Raw genomic sequence first — 22,077 nt, forward strand, 5'->3', positions numbered from 1 at the left:
AGATGGGACCAAAGGTCCGCAGAGGTTGCCAGCTCCTCACACCAGGGCGGACTGACCAAAGGAATGTGGGTGACTCAGGACTATCCCCCTTTATTTCCACCCAACTGCATTTAGAACAGAATCCGAATCTCACCACGCAACCCCATACAGAGATACACACCGAGAGGAAGGCTCGCCCCCAAGCCCAAGCCCTGGCCCCAGCCCAGAAAGGCCAGGGAATAGAAGAGTGAAGGGTTATGAGGAGCCCCAGGGATGGGGGAAGGCCACTAAGGGCCTTGTGTGCATGTCTAGGCAACTTGCACTCATCTCGGCAGATATGAAGTCCCTGTGCCTCTTTACACTGAATTAAAAAGGCAATTCTAGAAAAGACACCTGAGCTAGACTCAAAAATGATGAGCCAATTTCTATCATTTTGAGAGGGAACACCAGTATTTTCTTGAAGAAGGGATGCAGGCATGACATGAGGTGTGCAGAGACACCATTCCCATACCTACTCCTTCCCTGATGACAGAAGCTGTAGCTGGGCACTTTGGGAGGCACCTCAAAGAGTCCAGATGACCATGAAATTTAACAAAAGCTCAATCTCACTAGCATGCAGGTCCATGAGAATCGAAACTACAAAAAAGTACCACACACACCGGCCAGAATGGTAAAAATTAAGAAGACAGAAACTTCCAAAGCAGTTGATGCCACATGAGGAGTGTGGTGAGAGGAGGCAGTTGAGTGCCCAACCAGGCACCATGCCAGCATCACCCGCTCACGCTGAAGTGTGTGTGCTCACAGCCAGCCCATCCACCCCAGCAACACCTGTGTTTCTTTACCAAAACACATGTATCAGTATGGTCAGAGCAGTTATGCTTATAATTGCCCCAAACTGGAAACCGTCTAACTATCCATCATCAGCAGAATGAATATATGATATGGTCAAACAGCAGACTACTATGTACAGCAATAAAAATGAACAAGCAACAACACAGGCAAGTCTCACAGATGTAATACTGAACAAAAGAAAACACACAAAAACACATCCTTTGATTGCATCTATATAGTTAATAAATAGGCGAAGCATAGGACTTTTAGGGCAATGAAATAATTCTGCATACTGGAAGGATGGATCCATATCGTCATAAATGTGTACAAACCCACAGAACGTCCAACACCAAGAGTGCACCTTCGTGAAACTATGAACTCTGGGTAATGAGGTGTCAATGTGGCGTCATCAACTGCAACAAATACACGGCTCTGGATATGGATGTTGATAATGGGGGAGGCTGTGCCTGTGTGAGGGCAGGGGGCATATGGGAAATCTTTGTACCTGTCCCTCAATTTTGCTGTAAATATAAAACTGCTCTAAAAAATAAAGTCTATTAAAAAGTTAAAAACAAACAGGCATACCTAAACAAACAGGTTGCAGGATACAAGCTCAAGTGACAAACCTGTCACCCACAGAGGTCAGTGGCAGGCGCCCATACTAACAGGAGGAGCCTGAGGAAGTCTTCAGGGACTGCAGCACTCTGTGTGCTGGCCTGGGTGGAAGGCACAGCCCAGCGGGCTCTGTGATGCTTCACTCAGCCGCGCCTTCCTCTTGTGTGCTTTCTTGCCTGCGTAATGCTTCTCAACAACACAAGTAAACCCTGATTGTCTTACAAGTAACTGCTGACGAGCTGAGAGACGCAGGAGTGCCCTAGCCCTCTCGACCTGAGCTCTCACTAGCACCATCCCCTCACAGAGCAGAGCAGGGGAAAGGGATGAGTGTCCAAAGAGGATGGACAGATGGGCAGAGCTCAGCACAGCACTCAGGAGTACCTTCCAGAAGGTAAAAACTGACAGAGATGTACCCACTGCATTTAGGAAGCAGCACAAGAATCTGGGCTTTCTGTCCATGAGATGTAAATGTTTATTACTTTTTAAAATAATGGTAAATTACCTAATCGAAATGAATGAATCCTGACAGCAACTATAACTAGAAATATTTAAAAAGCCACAAATGCTAACAACTCCTTGAATATTACAATTTCCAAAAGGATTAATACATGCTTAAATATATTAGGTTTATTAATCAAACTGTTATAGGTGAGGAGTTTAATCTCCTAGGAATTAAAATACATTATTGTCAGTAGCAATTGTTTAGTTCAATTCCTGAAGAAAAAGGAAGTGAAAAACAAAGGGTGAACAAATTCTCCACACCCTGCCCCACTGGCTCTTCGAGGACTCGGTGCCCACGGCACCACAGCCATGCAGAGACTTGCCGGAGGGTCCAGAAAACACAGCTATTACCCGGCACAGAAATGTACTGGTTTTCAAATTAGCTGGACATAAGAAAATAATTATTTCATAGAATAAACAGATGAACGTTTTAAGGTTTGTTTCAAGAATGGAAAACGTTAAACATGCTACCCTGAGGTTAATTCCACCAATTTCCGAGTATATGACTGAAAATAGCTTCTCATCAAGGAAGAAAATTATGCAGAGGAAAGACTCTCACATTTTCTTCTCAAAATGTGGAAGTGAAAAGGTCAAGTAAAAATAAATACAAACCAAACTGACTAATTTGAGCTTCTTTCCTCCCTGCACTCAGCTAATAGAGCAGAACATTAAAAATAAAAGTGGTCCGAATTTTTCAGAGCGAGGACTGTGAGGTAAAAATAGATGCTCACACCGCACTTCCAGCTGAAGCGTGACTAGAGGTAGCCCCCACGCTACTTGTGGCTTTCCACTAATGTCTATAACGACAAAAAGAGAGAAAACTCCTCACAACATGGCTGAAAACTACATACTGACGTATAACGTCATACAGAAAGTTTTCAAAGGAAAATTTCAGGAGCAAATAAATGATTTTTGCTTAAAACCAGCATGCTTTGGCTTCTCTATCACCAAAAGCATCCAAAAAGAGGGGCACCAAGACGTTTGTTTAATAGTAAACCCGGAAACAACCAAAAGGTGGGTGCATTGCTAGGTTAAAAATACCATAGCCCATCCATTTAATCTTCAACAAGTATTTGAGTGCCTTCTACAGGCCAGGAGGATGGGAGAAAAACAAAAGTTTCCATCTACACGGAGCCTCCAGTCCTGGGGGGCGCAGAGTGCACGAGCTGACCCTGCAGCATCAGGAGGTGGTGACGCACGCGGCGCAGAAAAACAAACCAGCCTCCAAGCTGAGAAGGAAAGGTGGATACTTTTCCAGCTTTTGACCAAGCCATTAAAATCCAGGTCACAGAGAAACAGCCTCCAAAATGGGAAACTGCTCCTGACTCGTGAAATGAAAGCATTCATGACAATGCGGTGGTGCCACAGGACTCGTGGGCACACACGTGCGCGCACACACGCGCACACACACGCACACACGCGTGCACACACACCCGTACAGGAGGAGGCAGCAGCGCAGATTGGTGATTCCCACATGAACCCCAGAGCCTGGTCTGGTCCTAGCTCTGTAGCTGAGAGCTGTGCCATCCTCGCAAGGACTTACTCCAGGTCCTTTTGCCTCTGTTGATTCAGCCTCAAAAGTAGAGTCCTAGCAAAGCCACCTCCTTCAGGTGTGTTTGCAGGGCCCTGCTCAAGTGACCCAACTTCTGGCTGGTTTGGCCTGGGCTGCAATCACACAACCTTCAAAGACAGAATACTATCCTTCTAACTCAATTCTGTGTTTAATCTGTATCAGGTACCTTCCAGCCATGTGTCTTATGAAATCCATAATGAAAGCAGAGCCATCCTAAGAAAAAAGGTAGAAGTGTGGAAACTACCTAAATTTAACAACCCCTAGGTTTGGGGACGTGGGTGTGGTGGTTGGAGGGAAGGAGAAACAGCCCAGAGTAATCCACAGCAGAACGGGGGCATCCTGGCAGCCTGTGCATGCAGGTGCATAAGAATTCAATACCTGCTTCCTAGGAAATCTAGGGAGATTACTGCTGCTTTTGTTACAAAGTCTATTTCAGAGCACACTGAGAATAAATTTAGAAGTGAACAATCATGAACTTTAATGCTCTTTTAAGCTGAAAAGACAACTGGCTCTTCACCTTTATTTAATACATCATTTCCAATTAAGCATGTACATGAGACATTGCACCATGATTACAAATAGCTATCAAGTGAGACTTTTGATTATTTGCAAATCTGTAAGAAATGGTATCTTAGTAAAGTTTGCGGACCATTTTATGCACGTGTATATGTGCATATGTGTCTGTTCATACTTTTTCCCATTTTCCTAGGATTTCGGGTTTCTTCCCCCTCAACTTTTAAAATATTTATGATATGCTACGAAGGCTTTCTCACAATTGGTATTTTTGTCTTTCGACCTTACTGTATTTTTCTGTTTTGTTTTTGGTCAGGCAAAAGTTGTTACTTTTTTTTTTTTTTTTTTTTGAGACAGAGTCTCGCTTTGTCACCCAGGCAGGACTGCAGTGGCGCTATCTCGGCTCACTGCAAGCTCCACCTCCCGGGTTCACACCATTCTCCTGCCTCAGCCTCCCGAGTAGCTGGGACTACAGCTGCCCGCCACCGCGCCCGGCTAATTTTTTTTTTATTTTTAGTACAGATAGGGTTTCACCATGTTAGCCAGGATGGTCTTGATCTCCTGACCTTGTGATCTGCCCGCCTTGGACTCCCAAAGTGCTGGGATTACAGGCGTGAGCCACCGCGCCCGGCAAAGTTGTTACTTTTCTTTTTGAGACAGGGTCTCACTCTGTCACCGAGGCTGCAGTGGCACCATCATGGCTCACTGCAGCCTCAACCTCCTGGTTTCAAGTGATCCTCCCACCTCAGCCTCCCAAGTAGCTGGGACTACAGGTGCATGCCACCACGCCCAAACAATTTTTGTATTTTTTCTAGAAATAGTTTTTGCCATGTTGCCCAGGCTGGTCGCAGTATTTTGGAATGTAGTCAAATTCATCCATCTTTTCTTTTGTTGAAGATGAATTTTGAGTTACACCTTTAAAAAAGCGTTTCCCAACACAAAGGTAATATTCACCCATGTTTGTGTCTAACACTGGAACAGCTGCCTTTTTCACACTGAGTTCTCTGACCCACTTGCAGCCTATTTTTGTATGTGGTGTAAGGTATAAATCCTAATGATGTATTTTACAAAATGGAGTCCAATTGTCCCAAGAACATTTACTCTAACAATCTATCTTTGACCCAACAATCTGAGATACTACCATTATCATATACTAGATTTCCATCTACATATGGGCTTATTTCCTCCATTGGTCTGTCTGGCTCTTCATGCAACCTTGCCACACTATTTTCCATATAGAGTCTTTGTAGTATGTTTTAATATCTAGTAGAGCTATTCTCCTTTTCTTGGCTCTTTCTTTTCTAAGTTTTCTAGGTATTAATGCTTTTTCAATTTTAGAATCGACATGTCCAGTCCAAGGAAAAAAAAAAAACTGAGTCTTTTGGTTTTCATGTATTTATTAGCATCACATTAAATTTGCAAATTAACTTACAACTGACATCTTAACGAGCCGAGCCATCGTAACCGAGAACAAGGTGTCTTTTCACCTGCTCAAGGCGACTTCTTTGTCTTTCTCAACTTACCGTTTTCTTCACTTAGCTTTTGAACAGTTCTCATTACATTTATTCTTAAGTACTTTCTCATTATTGTTGCTATTTTTTTGTTGTTGTTTTTATTTTTTTTAAGACGGAGTCTCGCTTTGTCGCCCAGGCCGGAGGGCAGTGCGCGATCTCGGCTCACTGCAAGCTCTGCCTCCCAGGTTCACGCCATTCTCCTATTTCAGCTTCCTGAGTAGCTGGGACTACAGGTGCCCGCCACCACGCCCCGCTAATTTTTTGTATTTTTAGTAGAGACGGGGTTTCACAGTGGTCTCGATCTCCTGACCTCGTGATCTGCCCGCCTCAGCCTCCCAAAGTGCTGGGATTCCAGGCGTGAGCCACCGCGCCTGGCCTGTTGTTGCTATTGTTAATGGGCTTGTGTTTTCCGTAATATCTTCTGATTATTTTTGTATATATGAATAACATTGATGTTTGCATATTAATTTTGTATTTCTACCGGACAGGACTGCTCTAGGGTTTTCCAGGCACTCCCAAAAGAGGTAGTTTTATTTCTTCTTTTCCACATTTTATGCCTGTTTTTTCTTTCCTTTACTCAACCTAGCCAGTGAGTACATTAGCATTCCTTCATGCTGACTAAATGAAACTGCGCATCTGTGCTTTGTGCAGCCTCTTCCTGGCCTTGCCACAAGCCCTGCCCCAACGCACTCAACTCCAGCACCTACTCCTTGCTTTGGGGAGATACAACTGACACAGAGAAGAGACAAATTTGCATCCCAAAAGCGTATCCGTCCGTATTTATTCTCAACAATACCTTCTTTACCTTTCTTGGCTCTTGTTTAACTAAAATTAATTAAATTTGTGTACCTCCCACTGGAAGGACCCTATCATCGATAGCATTAAAAATGGTTTGTAAAAGTAAAGTGAGCTAAATATTTTAAGTTGCTCGTAAGTTCCCAAGTCACTCATTATCCAGAGAATAAGGGAAAAGGGGACAGCAAAAACCCCAAGGCCTGTGGCTCCCCAGAGTTCTCGTGGGTTTCCAAGTGCACACTCACAGCTGAGAAACGGAGTGCAGGCATCCCAGTACTTTGCCTAGGCACCCCCTCTGTCTCCAGGTCACGTCCTTAGGATGGCCTTAGAAACATGATGATAAACACACTGAGAGCAAGGCTAAGTTAAGTGACAGATGACAGCTGTACTTAATACACGAGTCTAGACTGCAACATTAAACACAACCACGACCACGCTGAACACAGAGGGCTTTGTTAAATATCATAAAAAGGCTTTAAACTCAGCAGGCAACATAGCCAAATAGAGAAAGGACCTATTAAAACAAAAAACAACAACAAAAAAACAAACAAAAAAACGCCTCCCACAGGATTTAACAAGCCTGCTACAAGACACAATTGCAATAAAGGCAAAGAAAGGAATACCGCTGTAGATGAGAAAAGAAAGCAAACAGCTAAGAACAACTTCATCAGGTTGAGGAGCAAATAATCCAAAAACAAGACATGACATCAGGGCAGCTTGTTCTTACAAAAGAATGTCTCCACTAGATCGTCGGGATTCCTTCACAGTCGTTTTACAGAACAAAGACAACTATCACTAGCCAAAAGTCTAAAAAAGCAAAGAAGCTGATTTCCACCAAAATTCCTAGACAAGGTATACTATAAAAAGAGAACTCGCTCAACAAGTTCATAATCATAAAGACTGGACAGTGGTGAGTTTCTTGAAACTTCACCTCCACAGACAGATGAATCATGTTTCCAGTCCCCTATCTTCTTGCAACCAACAATACGTTTTCACAAAGGAAGCCAGTCCTTGAAATCATCTGCATACTGAGAAATACACTCGTGTGTCTGTGTGTGCATGAAGCAAATTTAGTAAGGAACATAAAAGTAACAAAATGTTAGAATGCTTTTAGCTTTAGTGTTCAAAATCATTTCTTATTTCCTTAGGGCTCTTATGAGTTTTCTCTTTTAAAATATATTCAATTAATTGTGATCTGAGAAGGAACAGATGAGGACCAGTCAGGAACAGCTGAAGGAAACAGAGAAACCAGGCCTTCCACCTCTTGTATCATACTTAGGCCAAAATGAAACCAAAGCTCCTCTAGAAAATCATAAATTACACAAATATTAAAATACAAAGAAGCAGGCTGGGTGCAGTGGCTCATGCCTATAATCCCAGCACTTCGGGAGGCCAAGGCAGGCAGACCACTTGAGGGTCAGGAGTTTGAGACCAGCCTAGCCAACAAGGCGAAACCCCATCTCTACTGAAAATACAAAAATAAGCCAGGTGTGGTGGCAGGCACCTGTAATCCTAGCTACTTGGGAGGCTGAGGCAGAATTGCTTGACCCCAGAAGGTGGAGGTTGTGGTGAGCCAAGATCGTGCCACTGCTCTCTAGCTTGGGTGACAGTGCCAGACTCCATCTCAAAAAAAAAAAAACAAAAAAACAAAAAAAAACGAAGCAATGATCCATCTACAGCATAACAAAAAAAAAATCGCCTGGGAAGTAAAGTCAAAGCTTCACATGCCATCCTTGTCTCCACTTCAATCCTATTAGGTAAGTTTCTCCAACTCAACCTTATTATCCAACTGTATTATCAGAACCTGGGTGCTTCGTATTTGGGAGCACTTCCCCAAGGGAAACATAGAGACTTTATATCAATGTCATAAACACCTAGACCCTTGTAGCCAGCTGGCACCCCAAAAAAACTTCAAAGAGCAGGTGTGGAGCTGCTCTGTGTGAGGCCACCCAGGACAGTAGGAGGCACCTACGGCAGCATGGGCGGCCTACCAGTGCCAGACAAAGTCCCTACTCCCCAGAGCACATGCTTGCCACTGCTGACATTTCCCTGCTTCCAGCTCTTCACAGGGGGCCCTGCAATGCCATGTCCGTTTTATTTTAGCCAAAACAGACCACCTCAACTTTGCTAGAGGTTATTGCTAGTAAGTATGATGGGAGTTTCATCTCAACCTTTGAAGATTCTCTTCTTGAGAAACACCTCCAGTTCTGGGTCCATGCCTCATTCCTTGTATCTCCAAGGTGCAGGAAGGCCTGTCCCTGCCCTGACTCCCACTGTGTCTCCACTGACCCAATTCTTCCCTGCTTTCTTGGAACTCACTCTATCCCAGGAGTCCCCAGTCAAATGGGTACAGTAGCAACAGCCTCTCTCCCCTGACAATGCTCCTTTACAGGCTCCACTGCACAGGACAACTCCAGACTCCAAGCTGACAGCACCCGGACAGCATCTAACTCTTCACAGAAGTGACTGTAGCACATAAATATATCCCACTGCACCAAAACTAACCACAGCCATTTCACAGATACCCAAGGCTGTCAAGCACTAGAAGACAGACAAGAAAGGAGAAGCCCCAGTAGAAGGAGAGGGCGGCAGGTGTACCTCGCTGAAGGGAACAGAACGCGTTTGTGAAAAAGTACACGAGAGAGCTGAACATGCACTGCTCCAGGAGGGACCCCCCACCACTGACAAGTGAACCCCTTGGAGATCAACCATTACTGACCCGTGGGTCCTGGTTCAACAAGTGTGCCCTGACTACTCAGTTTTCAAAACCAAGGATATACTGTTTAAGGGTAACAGACAGAGTTAAGAAATCAAAGAAAACTAGTGGAACCACTTACACAAAAGTCAGGATAATTATTTATTTGGAGCAGAAGGTAAGGACACAAAAAAGTGTTTTTTAAAAAACACTCATTTTTAAAGTAAACGTTATTTTTAGAACAATTTTAGATTTGAAGAAAAATTGAGTAGATGCGACAGAAAGTTCCCACAAACCCCACACCCATTTTCTATCATTAACCTCTTACATTAGTACGGTTTAATACAGGAGTCCCCAAATTCGGGGCCACGGACAAGTAACAGTCTGTGACCTGTTAGGAATTGGGTTGTACAGAATCAGCTCCTGCACTGATTCTGTCAGATCAGCGGCAGCATTAGATTTTCACAGGACTGGAACCCAACTGTGAACTGTGCATGTGAGGGGTCTAGGTTGCACATTCCTTATGAGAATCTAATGTCTGATAATCTGCCACTGTCTCCCCTCACCCCCTGATGGGACCATCTAATTGCAGGAAAACAAGCTCAGCCTCCCACTGATTCGACATGATGGTGAGTTGTATAATTATTTCATTATATATTACAATGTAATAATGGAAGCAAAGTGCACAATAAATGTAATGTGCTTGAATCATCCCCAAACCATTCTCCCAGCCCCCACCTCAGTCCATGGAAAAATTGTCACCAGTCTCTGGTGCCAAAAAGGTTGGGGACTGCTGGTGTAATGGACCAGTATTAATCAACACATTGTTATTAACTGAAATCCACACTTTCGTCAGATTCAGTCGTCCCATGTGACAGTCAGACGTCACAGCTCCTAGGCCCCTCTTGGCTGTGAGTTTCTCAGACTCTTCTTGGTTTTGGTGACCTTGACTGTTCTGAGGAAGCTGTCCCTCAGCTGGGATCTGTCTGATGTTTTTCTCATGGTACAGGAAGGGACTCAGTGTGGGGACGAAGCCCTCAGAGGTGGAGGCCCACTGTCACTCCACTGTATCGAGCACACCCTGTCACCGTGACTGACCACTGTGAGGCTGAGCTGACCCCTGCTGGGTTGAGGCCCCCTGCTCCATGCTGTCTTCTCTGGAAGGAAGTTGCTCTGCACAGCCCTTGCCTTGGGGTAAGGGTTGTGCTCCACCTCCTGGAAGACACAGCAGACACAGCAGATACAGAGATGATTTGGAATTCTGCTGGAAAGGAGCTTTGTCTCTTCTCCCCATTTATCAGTCATTTATTTATGTCAGTCTGGACTCATGGATATTTATTTATCTCTGGGCTATAATCCAATACTACTTTGTTTTGTTGTGGAAACTGTTCCAGCTTTGGCCACTGGGAGCTCTTTCAGTAGGCTCCTGGGTCCCTTTGACACCATCCATTGATGGGGTGTGGTCATGTTTCTCAGCGTTTCCTTGCCATTTCCTTAGAATGTCTGGCACTTGTGTACTTCCTGCACAGTCCTAGAATCAGTTATTTCTCCAATAAAGAATCCTCACTCTATTTTTTATATGCTCTTTTATGGAACATGCAGCTACATGTTTAAAAAATACAGTTTTGGTACCAGCTGGTTTTGCTGCCTTGAATCCATCCCCTTCTTTCTGATAACAACAACCCAAATGTGCTGAGGAAACTGTCTTCTCCCATTGAACTGCCTGCATAATTACTTCCAAGAAATCAAAAATTATTTTAAACCCTTGTGCTGATAACAGACAAACACCAAGGTAAGGAAGTTAATTATAGAAATTCTGATTTAGAATTAAAATAAGTACACTGGCCAGGCATGGTGGCTCACACCTGTAATCCCAGCACCTTGGGAGGCCAAAGAGGGAGGATTGCTTGACCCCAGGAGTTCAAGACTAGCCTGGGCAACATAGCAAGACTCTGTCTCTACAAAAAATAAAAAAAGTTAGTTGGGTGCGGTAGTGTGCGCACAGCCCCATAGTTCCAGCTACTCAGGAGGCTGAGATGGGAGGATCACTTGAGCCTGGAAGTTGAGGCTGCAGTGAGCCATGATTATCACTGCACTCCAGCCTGAGTAACAGAGTGAGACCCTGTCCCAAATAAATAAATAAGCACAAAATATGTTCACTTTAAAATAAACCATGTCTGGCAAAAGTATGTCCACCACTGTTACTACTGATCCCTTACACAATTTTAAGCAACACTCATCTCTCACGTAACAGTCAGCAAGACTGGTGTGCTAGCGTACCCAGCATTCAGAAACTCCAAAAGCTTGCGCAGCAAGTACACACTATCCAGAAAATTTCACGTGCTTTCTGCTTGGGGAAAGAAATATCAAAGCTCTACAGATGGTGATGTTCATTACAATTTCCAAAAGCAAAAGGATCACTGATTACTTAGGAAGTAATGCTTCCTTTAAACTCTCGTACAGGAGGTAAATGTTACACACTAGCAAAACTTTTGAGAAGCATTAAAAAAGGTTTTCGTTACATCACAGGTATACTTAATCATAACGTCCAAGCCTCTAAAATAAAAACTCTGTGCACGCACTTCAGGAGTTTTTCCCATGTCCGCGAAAGAACGGAGCATGGGTGTCTGCAGAGATCCTCTGCACCCAGCACTCGGCGACTGGCAGCGGGCGTTTCCGCACCTGCTAAAGTCCGCTGGGCAGCTCGGCAGCGCCAGGTGCGGGGCTGCGGAGATACGGCCGCCTGCAAGCAGGGCACAGCGAGCAGGTGAGCTCAGAGCCAGCTCCGGAGCGCTAGGGCGCGCGTGGCGGCACACCTGCTCCCCGTGGTTGACCGTTAACAGTTGTGGGCAGGGGTTAGGCCAGGTTACGGCTGTCAGGATCTCACTGGACAGGACCGGAGAGGACCCCGCGGAACAGACACTCTCCGCAGCGACCGCGGCCGCGGCACTAGCTAGGGGACGAGTCGAGCGCAGCGCTCGGTCATGGCGGCCCGATCCGCGCTGGCGCTGCTGCTGCTGCTGCTGCCGGTCCTGCTACTGGCGGCGCAGAGCCGCTCAGAGCCCGAGGCCACCGCGCCCACCCCCGCCCCAACCCTGGGTGGCAACTCGTCAGTGAGCAGGTTCCTACCCAGCATCGAGCTCCACGCCTGCAGCCCGTACCCCAAGCCGGGCCTGCTCATCCTGCTGGCCCCGCTGGCCCTGTGGCCCATCCTCCTATAGGGGAGCCCAGCCAGCCACGTCTAGGCCTGCCCCATCGAGCAACAGAGACGCCTGAGAGCTGCCCGCCTCCATTCCTTGACTTCATTCAGAAATGGGTCCAGAAAACAGAATCCCACCAGGACTGGTTTGGAGCATCTGGAGACCAAGGTTTCACCTCCTGGGATTCCATGAAGAGCCTCAATGGAGATGACACATCCTACTGAATTAAAGTTGGGCTGAGGAACTTGGGTACCCACAACTCTGCCTTGGGAATCAAAAGAAAATATTTATCTTTAGTTTGGTTCATTAAATGTATAAAGTCAAAATACGACCAGGTAGTGTGCAAGGCCTCCTTGTTCTGGGTAGAGCTGGGAAAGGCAGGGCTGGCAAGCGCTCCCTAAATCTGCCACCTGCAGCCTTTTAGAGTTCTCTAGGAAATGCACTGTTGCTCTGGTGTTCAGTGCAACGCAGCATTTGACTTGGGAACAGTGACTGATGGGTGCCAGTGCAAACCTAGTTAGTAAGCCCAGACTGTCTGCTCCACTGTCCCCCACACATCCCCATTCATCCAAAGAACCTTGTAGCTATCATTTCAACCTAGTTCCAAAGAGCAGACATATATAATCTCATATAATCTGCAATGCTGCTTTTTAAATTTCTGTATATGTTGAATAATTTTTACAAGTTAAAAGTGACCTTTTTAAACATATATTTTTAAATCTTTTTTTTTTTTTTTTTTTTTGAGACGGAGTCTTGCTCTGTCGCCCAGGCTGGAGTGCAGTGGCCGGATCTCAGCTCACTGCAAGCTCCGCCTCCCGGGTTCCCGCCATTCTCCTGCCTCAGCCTCCCGAGTAGCTGGGACTACAGGCGCCCGCCACCTCGCCCGGCTAATTTTTGTATTTTTTAGTAGAGACGGGGTTTCACTGTGCTAGCCAGGATGGTCTCGATCTCCTGACCTCGTGATCCGCCCGTCTCGGCCTCCCAAAGTGCTGGGATTACAGGCTTGAGCCACCGCGCCCGGCCTATTTTTAAATCTTTAACATGAGGGGAAGGAAAAGGAAAGTTTTTGGAAAGGGAAGACTAGAAGCTTGCCTGCTTCAGTTCACACAAATTTTACACTATTTCTATACATGTGTTATCTTTATAAATCCACATTTGGAATACTTCCTATATAAATATTTTTAGATAGAACCTAAAGACTAAGCCTTGAGTAGCTTCTGGAAAATAACCCCAATACCACCACCATCAAGGTGCACACACACCAATGTCCAGCATCTAGGAGGGCTTCAGGGCCTCCACAGCCCGAGACGTGCCAGCCTGAGAGAGCATTCCCAGGAACTCCAGATCCAGCCAGCCTCAGAACAGCATGTGAACACTTCACACTTCACACGGGCCTACTGCGCATGTTTTGGATTATGCCTTGTGTTCAGTAATTATGCCTGGATTTACATAGCTTAAAATGACATATTGTAACATAAATGGTATTTTTTTTTTTTTTTGAGACAGAGTCTCGCTCTGTCACCCAGGCTGGAGTGGTCCCCCAGCAAGGTTCAAGTGAGTCTCATGTCTCAGCCTCCCGCTCGCTGGGATTACAGGTTTGTGCCACCACACTCAGCTAATTTTTTTGTATTTTTAGTAGAGATAGGGTTTTACCATGTTGGCCAGGCTGGTCTCAAACTCCTGACCTCAGGTGATCCACCCACCTCGGCCTCCCAAAGTGCTGGGATTACAGGCGTGAGCCACCCACCGCACCCGGCCTGTAAATTATTTTTTTAAAAAGGCTCGCATAGCTATCTGAAGACCCTAATTTAACAGGCTGTACACTAGGCACTGAAGGATGATCAACTATAGCTTTATTAAAGGAATAATGAAATTGCTGCTCTCCCACAGGAAATTACAGTTCCCTGGTCACCAGCCCTACCACCCCCTCCTCAAGGACAAATGTGGAATCAACAACCCTTAAGAGAAATCCTGAGAGGGAAGACGTGCGAAAATCCCCATCAGGCTATGATCACGGCTAAATTTCAGTCCCAAGCATCTACATGTCACCTCTGAAGTGCCACCTATCTGCTGGTAACACTACCACTGACACATCTGTCCCGCTGAGGGAAAACAATAGGCTCCTATGTCAGGGGGCACTTCTGCTCTGCAGGGAAGGACTCTGTCTGACCTTACAAACCAAGAATACTAAGAATAACCTGACCTCCAATTCCGAGGCAGAGGCAGTGAGCTCAGGTCAAGGATAAGCTCTGACAGTTGTCCACTAAATGCCAGAGAAGTTTCTGCCCTAAAAGAGAAACACAAACAAATATACACAAGATTGAAGGCCAAGGTAAGTGCTCGAAAGGAGGCTAAGAGCATATGTGTGCAAACAGCCCAATGAGAACAGCCTCCAGCTCCCACCTAGCACTCGCCATCCCCCACACTGCCACACTTTACCTAATCATGTAATCCTTATGAGAATGAGGCAGGTTTGAGTGTCCCCATTTTGCACATGGGGAAACTGAGGCCCAGCAGGTTAGACCACATGCCAAGATCACGCAACTAGGAAGAGGCAGGGTGGGGATGATTCAGACTCAACAGTTTGGTTCCAGGGGCCAGGCACCCAACCACTCCTTGGCTGCCTCTCCACTGAGAACCTAGAGGATGCCTCCATAAACAGGCAGGTCAGGACGGGATGGGAGACAACGGTCATATGATGCGCTGGGGCAGGAGGGGCCATCAGCAGAGGAAGAGCACACATGGAAAGCCACTAGTTGGGAATAAGCAAAGCCCAGGCAAGAAACTTCCAGAAAGCTGTGAGCAGCCCCTGGACAGAGATGGGGCAAGTGGTCCAAAGGAGGAGGCCATGGGCCTGCAGCAGACCTGGGAGAGTGCTCCAAGGGGGTCTGGAGACAGATGGGAGCTGGGTCAAGCACAGCCTTGGGGTGAGGAGGAAGTCACAGTTGTATTCCAGATGCCCTGGTGGGTCTGTAGGGCTGGAAGTACAGGGCAGGAATGACCTGCCAGCTGCTGGACAGCAGGGAGACATGGAAAGGCAGGCACCTAGGTAGGGAGTGAACACAGGGACAGCAGGCACAAATATTCGAGGGGACTGGGTGTGACAGTGAGGGAAAGCGAGGTGGCTAGGACGACTGCCAGGTTTCCAGCAGCTGGGTGGGTGTTGTTGACGTTCACTGTAAGGAGAAAGGCTAGGAAATTTAGGAAAATGAAGTTCTGGTTTCAGATGCTCATTTTGTGACACCTGTGTGACATCAGTGGGGAGCAGGGGAGGCTGCCTAGCGGGCTGGGGCAGAGGACCACATGGAGCTTAGGTCGAAAGGCAAAGGCACTCTCCTTTTCCTTTAGGGAGCAGTGGTTTGTCTCTGGAATTACTTCCACCCAGTGGCCTCCCTGACAGCTCCCCTTAAGTGCCCTCAAGTCAGCACACCCAAACAGACCTGCTAGCCTACCCTCCCCACCCTCCACAGTGGGCTCCCTCCCAGCTGTCCAGTCGTAGGCACTGCCTTCCATCTTGCCACATGGCCAGCACCCAGGCATCCTCAGAACCTCGCACATGTGTCTGAAGTCCCCATCAGCCATGCTCCATCACCCTTGCCTGTACAGCGGCCCCTCGGCGTCTGCTCTCCACGTGTTCTCCTGCCACAGGGACCCTTCCATGGCACAACTCTGAGTTCATGCCCCCAACACAGTGGCTTCCCACCTCCAGAAAGAAAAAAAATCACAATTCTCTACCATGGCCAACACCTTATACTTTGTACCACATCACACAGGGCCTTGGTATCTCCTGACTAGTTTTCAAATTGGGAGGGGGCACCAATCCATCAGCCCGAAAATCATGCTGGCCTCCCTCATTTACACATCAGGCTTCCCCAAAGCTCATAAGCTTAGTTTTTTCAGCATTTGCTCTTTTGTCCTGTTACCAAAGGGAAGGTATGTGACCATCTCACAGTGGAAAACACTCTCCTTAAAGAATGGAAAGGGCCAACCCCACCCGCCTTGTACCTAAAGGGTGATGCTGAGGAAGGAGGGGAATTACATCTAGTTCCCAGCAGAAAACAGGCAAAAGAAACCAGACTTGAAGAGGAAGCTACTTGGGAACATTTAAAAAGAGGAGAAAATTCCTCCCAAAGCCAAGATGGCTTCCCAGAGGTTCCCTCGTCTCTCAGGAGCTCCTCTGGGTGACAATGATGGGGTCTTTCTATAGTATGATCACCCCAGGAACGACCAGGGAGGCCTCAAGGAAGTTCGTGGGGACAATAGCAGTTCTTTCTGGAGGGATGGCTCACCAGAAGCAGTTTCAGAGACAGAAACCACTGTCCCTAAAGGGAAAGGAGAGTGGATGATGAGGGGAAGAATTGGGGCTGCCCCTCCAACAGCCTCAGGGCAGGGTAGTATGAGGACACAGGCCCGCAGCAGCCAGCCCAGACCTGCAGGAAGACAGGCAGGGCTGGCACAGCTGGTGTAGGGGTTGAGACTGCCCAGCTTCCAGACTTCCAACAGGAGATATGCAAAACTCTTCCTCAGAGCAGAGGGAGCACTTGTCCCTTGCCCTTCTGTTCCCTGTGGACAGAATCCAGCTCACCACTCTTTCCTGCAGAAGGAGGCATGTAGAAGGAGGAAATGGGTTGCTTAGCTCAGCCAGTCCTCCTTTCCTCTTGGGCTAGGCGCACCCACACCAAAATGCTAGGGTTTCTTCTCCTGCCACGTGGAAGGGGCTTGCCCCCAGCCATGCTCGTTACTAGGTGGAAAGTTTGTCTAATTTGGGATAAAGGATTAGCAAACCCACTTGGCCAGTCAGCCACTTTCTCTAGTTGATTTTATCTAAAACAGAGCCTGTATCTGATCTCCACTTGCCTATCTACAGTGTGTGCGGCTCTCTCAACTGGTCCGGAACTTGAGGGGGTAAAAAACGGGTGCAAACATAAAGCCCCAACAACCGCACTTTTTAAGCCTCCCTCATTCAGGAACTAGGACTTACAGCCTATAGCTCCTTGCTGATCTGGCTGCAGGAGACCCTAACTCACAGAGCCTGGTGTTGTTGAGCACAGACCCTGCCCCAGGCATCCGGGCAACCAGAGGTAGTCATGTAATACTCTTCCAGCCAATGAGAGACACCGAGTTTCCTGAACTCCTTATCACTTTCCTGATGCAGAGACCACCCCTTCCTGCCTCACCACCTCTCAGCTGGAACATCAGGCTGGAGACATGACCCAAGGAGCCAAGCACGAGAAGGAAACGTGCACTCTGAAACAGCAAGATGGAGAGACAGAAGCCTCAGGAAATGCGGATGGCAGTGTGAGACTCCTGTCCCAGCCCCATGCCTCTGAGGAAGAGCTAACAGAAAAAGGGGGCAGAGAAAAACCTCTGGGTTGGGTCTGAGTCAATGGTCACTGTGGGAAACTGAAAGGGGGTATGATGGACAGGAGCCCGGGGAAGGGATCCAGAGCTCAAGCAAGTCTGTGTTGCTCAGGGCAAAGGCTGGGGAATCACACACAGAGCAAGCAGGGAGTGCAGCCTGGGCTGGGGGCAGGTAGGCTGCACCTGCAGGGCTCCTGGTGGCAGGGGGACCTGCACAGAAGACTGAGCCAGAAGGATGCCAGGTTGGCACAGCCCACAGAATCCCAGAGGTTAGTGAGTTCTGTACAGTCTTGCTGAGACACTGATTAAGACCGGGACAAAATACAGGCCACTGACCTTAACAAGAGACAAATCATTAGTGACTAGCAAAAGCCATTTCAGAGGGATAGAAGGCCAAAACTTGAACAGAACAGATTGAAGAGAAATGTCGAGGAAGTCATGATAGTGGAGAAGGTGCCTAGCACATGGGCAGCAGAATGAGGCTGCCAGCTTCCAGCAAGGAGACCAAGTGCAAACCTCGCCTCTCAGTAAGCGTCCGGGCCCCTCCGCTGATGGAGGTCTTCAATTTGTCTTCCTTCATCACAGCTACCACTTTACATCTGTTTGTGTGATTACTTGATACACAGAGATCTGCATCACTAGACATTTCCATGAAAGCAAGGACCATGTCTCATTTGCCCCTCTCTCTGCCCTCAACATGATGCGAGACTCTGGACAGGAGGACAGGAAGGGGAGCTGTGGGGACAGGAAGCCCACCAGGTCAGCTGTGTGAGGAAGAAGTGAGTCCATGCATGTCTGGGGCCTCAGCAGGGCCCACACGCAGGGCCGCAGAAACCTTGAGAACAGAAACACAAGCAGACATAGTGCTTGGGGCTGCTTCCGTGTACAGAGGATGCTCCCTGATCTGGCGGGGCGCCTGGCAGCACATGAATGTGGCTGATGGTAGTGGTGCCAAAACAACCAAATATATCTCCCTGAAACCTGCCATTCAAAAGTATCCTAGGGAATAAATCAAAAACTCAAAAATTTTACTTGAAGATTTTCCAGTTTAAAGGTAATTTCAGGCAATAAACTAGTATTGGGTCTAAAATGAGCTGACAGTACCTGGGAAGCCACACCACTGCTCGATAAAGACACGGACCAACAGCCTCACAGAGATTACCAGTGAGGGATCTTGAACAGAGCTCTAATCAGGTACACGCTACCTGCTTTAACAGAAAACTGCTTGCAGAGTTAGAAAAAATGCTTCGGAATGTTTCTGAACAAATAATTTGATATATTCTATTTCTCAAAAGACCCTCACTTTTTAAACACAAAATCACCAAAAAACCATCTTATGAAAGAGAACATTAAATATAACATTAAGATCAAGAAACTACCTTTTAAAATTGTGTAAATAAAGTAACAATCAGGATGGGCAGACAAATAATTTGATCAGTCACAATCGCCTCAATCAACGACTAACAAATCACCAGTCAAAACCAAGTGCTAAAAAGCGAGTTATTTAATTTTATCTTATCAGACACTTTTCTGAGGAGCCCCCTTGTGCTGTGCAGGGTCAAAAAACCCAATCCTAATGTACTTAAAAGGGCAGATGAGAGACATCTGCCCGAAATTAAAACACAAAGTAATTCTGTTCTGGGACTTTATTTGAAAATCCAGGAGAAGCCCTTGGCTGGAAGCATCAGCCTCCAGGGCCTCTTCACCCTGACATTCCTGGGGCTGCAGCACAGTCACCCTATACCCCTGAGCCCCCTGGAGAAAAGACGCACTCATGCCTCATGCCTCCTTCGGGCACGCAGTCAAAGGGCCTCTTCCTGAAAGAAGAGGACAGAACTTCCCAACACCCCAAACCTTCGCTCCAAGCAGGTTAAGACCTAGTTTCAGAGTCACGGCATGAAACATGAGAGGCGGCAGAAAAACCCACAAGTCTGAGAACAGCAGCTGTGTGGCCCAGAGGGCTCGGCACCCACAGAAAGCCAGCTCCTCTCTTCCTCTTGTCAAGGACGTCAGGCAGATGCCTGTGGACACCTGCCAACAGGAGCAATGGCCAGACCTAGAAGAGCCAAGCCCGGTGCGCCCTCGCCTGGAGTTGTGAGAAAAGTCCCTGTAGCCCCAGATCTAGGGCCTGCAACATTCTCCTCCCTGAGACTCCAGGCTGCCCTGAGAACTGGTGAGGAAAGCCAAAGCGCATCCCGCAAACTGCCTGGGATCCATCCAGGTTCCTAAAGCAAGTACCGGGGGGCGAGGTCTAGGCGCAGTATGGGCAGCAGCCGAGCTGCTTCCTTCCTTGGTAGGCGGTTCCTGAAGCCAACTGCCGGGGGCCGAGGTCCAGGCGCGGTATGGGCAGCAGCCGAGCTGCTTCCTTCCTCTGGAGGCTGCTTATTTCAGAGACGAATTTCCTGGTTTTCACTGTGCCTATTGTGTGAATATTCAGGGGGGTGGGGTGGGGTATAAACTGAGACTCATCAGAAGGGTTTCAGGGCCCAGTAACAGATTACCCTGTTGGCTATAGAAATGGGACTGAGATAGCCTCGACTTCAGAAAATGGAACATGATACTAGTTTTGACATCTTTAAGACTTGGGCTCCATCAAGAAAAAAAAAATTTAAAGTACAAATGTGTGATGATGAATCACTCCTATTTTACAGGAATGGGAGGCTTGATTTATAAAACAGTTTTTTAAATTATTATTCAGGTAAAGGGTTAGATTTAAGCTATAAAGAGCTTGACTGATTTTCCTCTGCGTTGTCTTCTCTGTTTTGGAACAATCCCTAATATTGTTCATTACTTCAATATTTACAGAAAGATGTTTTGGTTTTCCTGTGTCATACTATTAGTATAAGTCTAGTCAAATGACTTGTAAATACCAATATATAGAATGTATCCATTTTTAAAAATCCAACAGGAGCACAATAATAGGGAAAAAGTTAACTTTTAACTAAAGCTGAATTCCTGATTCTAAGATTTAAAGGTCACCTACTAGAATTAAGATTTGGTCCTCACAACTGTTACCGGAAGGTAAGAGTAAATTCCAAGGGTATAACTATATCAAAAATAACAGATAACAGATATTTCCATAAAAATTGTGTATGTTTATTTTTTAAATCTCTCTCATCAACCAGTTGTAATGCAGTAGAGAGAATGAGGAAAGAGAGAGGTCAGAAAGTCACCCAGTAAACAAAAGGACCACAGATTTTTCTCCATCCTCAACAGAGATTCCAGCTGATGAAGAAGGCTGCCATGCAGGCTCAGGGCAAGGAGAGGGAATGTGCTGCTATCACTGGAGCTCAGCTCCGGGCAAGGCTACACCTTCTGAACCGACGGCCCAGGAGCAAAGTGACCCATACTTCCTCCAAAGCATCACTCTCCAGACATGGTGATCCAGGCCCAGAAGCAAAGGTCAGTCCCGCTGTGCCTGTCACACACTCTGCTCCTCTACACCCTCCTCTAGGAAATGAAAGAGGAAGGATATTGATCTCTAGGGTCTTTTAAATTGTTCCAAATAAATAAAATAGAATTATTTTCCCTTACTAAAAATAAAACACTGATTTTCATACTAAAGACAAATTAATTGTGCAAAGGATTTAAAAAGCAGAAATCCAAATCAGTTTAGCAGAAAGATGAACAGATGGATTTCTGAGGTCCACTGGCCTGCATCCAAATTTCCCAGCCTAGCCCACGGTTAAACTCGATCTGGAGTCTTCCAGCTCCTCCTCCTACAGGGAAACCCCCGCTCTCCCTGGACTGTGGCCCACAGGTCTCCCTGGACTGTGGCCCACAGGAGAACAAGGAGCTCTACTCCACAGGACACCAGAACATCAGCAAACGTGTGGCAATGCTGTAGGATGCTGGTGACCAGGATCCTGCCCCGGGAGCCACTAAGCTGCCAGATGACACAGTCACCCAGGCAAGGCTGTGAATAGCACCCCCTATCCCTACTGCTCTCCCTCTGAGCCATAGACAGAGATCATGCTGGTGGGGAATAAGGTCTCATGATGTCCAGAACTATAGTAGAAAACTGTAAGCTGATCTCCTGCTCCTCACTAAGTGATGACGGTTCACACAACACAACAGTGCCATTTCACCAAACTGTGCTATTACAACCCTTTCATCATCAACCTTTCTACAGCAAAAATCGCCAGATTCAAGTCTCTTGTCTTTTCATCGTAAGAATTCAATAAAAGCAGAAATAATTATATAAGTAGTTAAGCCAAACATCAACTAGTACTAAAGCAGTGGAAGAAATCGGATTGATTTAGAGTTGATTTAAGATAATACCAGGAGCAAAGGCAAGTGGATGTCTGAGTTAGGGGAAAATTGGCAAGGACGGTCAAATAGAAAAAACACGTGACTTAAAGACATAGCAGAACATATGCTCTGTGAAGAAAGGGACTGAGTTATTTCATTCACTGCTATACCTTTGGTATCCAAAGTGCTCAAAAAATATTTATTCAATGATTGCATAAACACATGAATGAAAAACGTCAGTTTAGATGA

The 22,077-nt window shown here is 46.6% G+C and overlaps 1 protein-coding gene and 1 long non-coding RNA gene across 21 annotated transcripts in view; one reads left to right on the forward strand and one right to left on the reverse strand.

The window, feature by feature from the left end:
- ADARB1 (adenosine deaminase RNA specific B1) overlaps positions 1-22,077 on the reverse strand; it is a 139,445-nt gene that overhangs the window by 100,687 nt on the left and 16,681 nt on the right. The gene's annotated exons all lie outside the window — the stretch shown is intronic.
- On the forward strand, positions 5,319-10,904 carry LOC144339594 (uncharacterized). Its single transcript, XR_013414785.1, has 3 exons — positions 5,319-5,759; positions 8,214-8,673; positions 8,930-10,904. It is a non-coding gene; the product is annotated as an uncharacterized LOC144339594 (long non-coding RNA).

Source organism: Macaca mulatta, chromosome 3 (genome assembly GCF_049350105.2).
Source record: "Macaca mulatta isolate MMU2019108-1 chromosome 3, T2T-MMU8v2.0, whole genome shotgun sequence".
NCBI lineage: Eukaryota > Metazoa > Chordata > Mammalia > Primates > Cercopithecidae > Macaca > Macaca mulatta.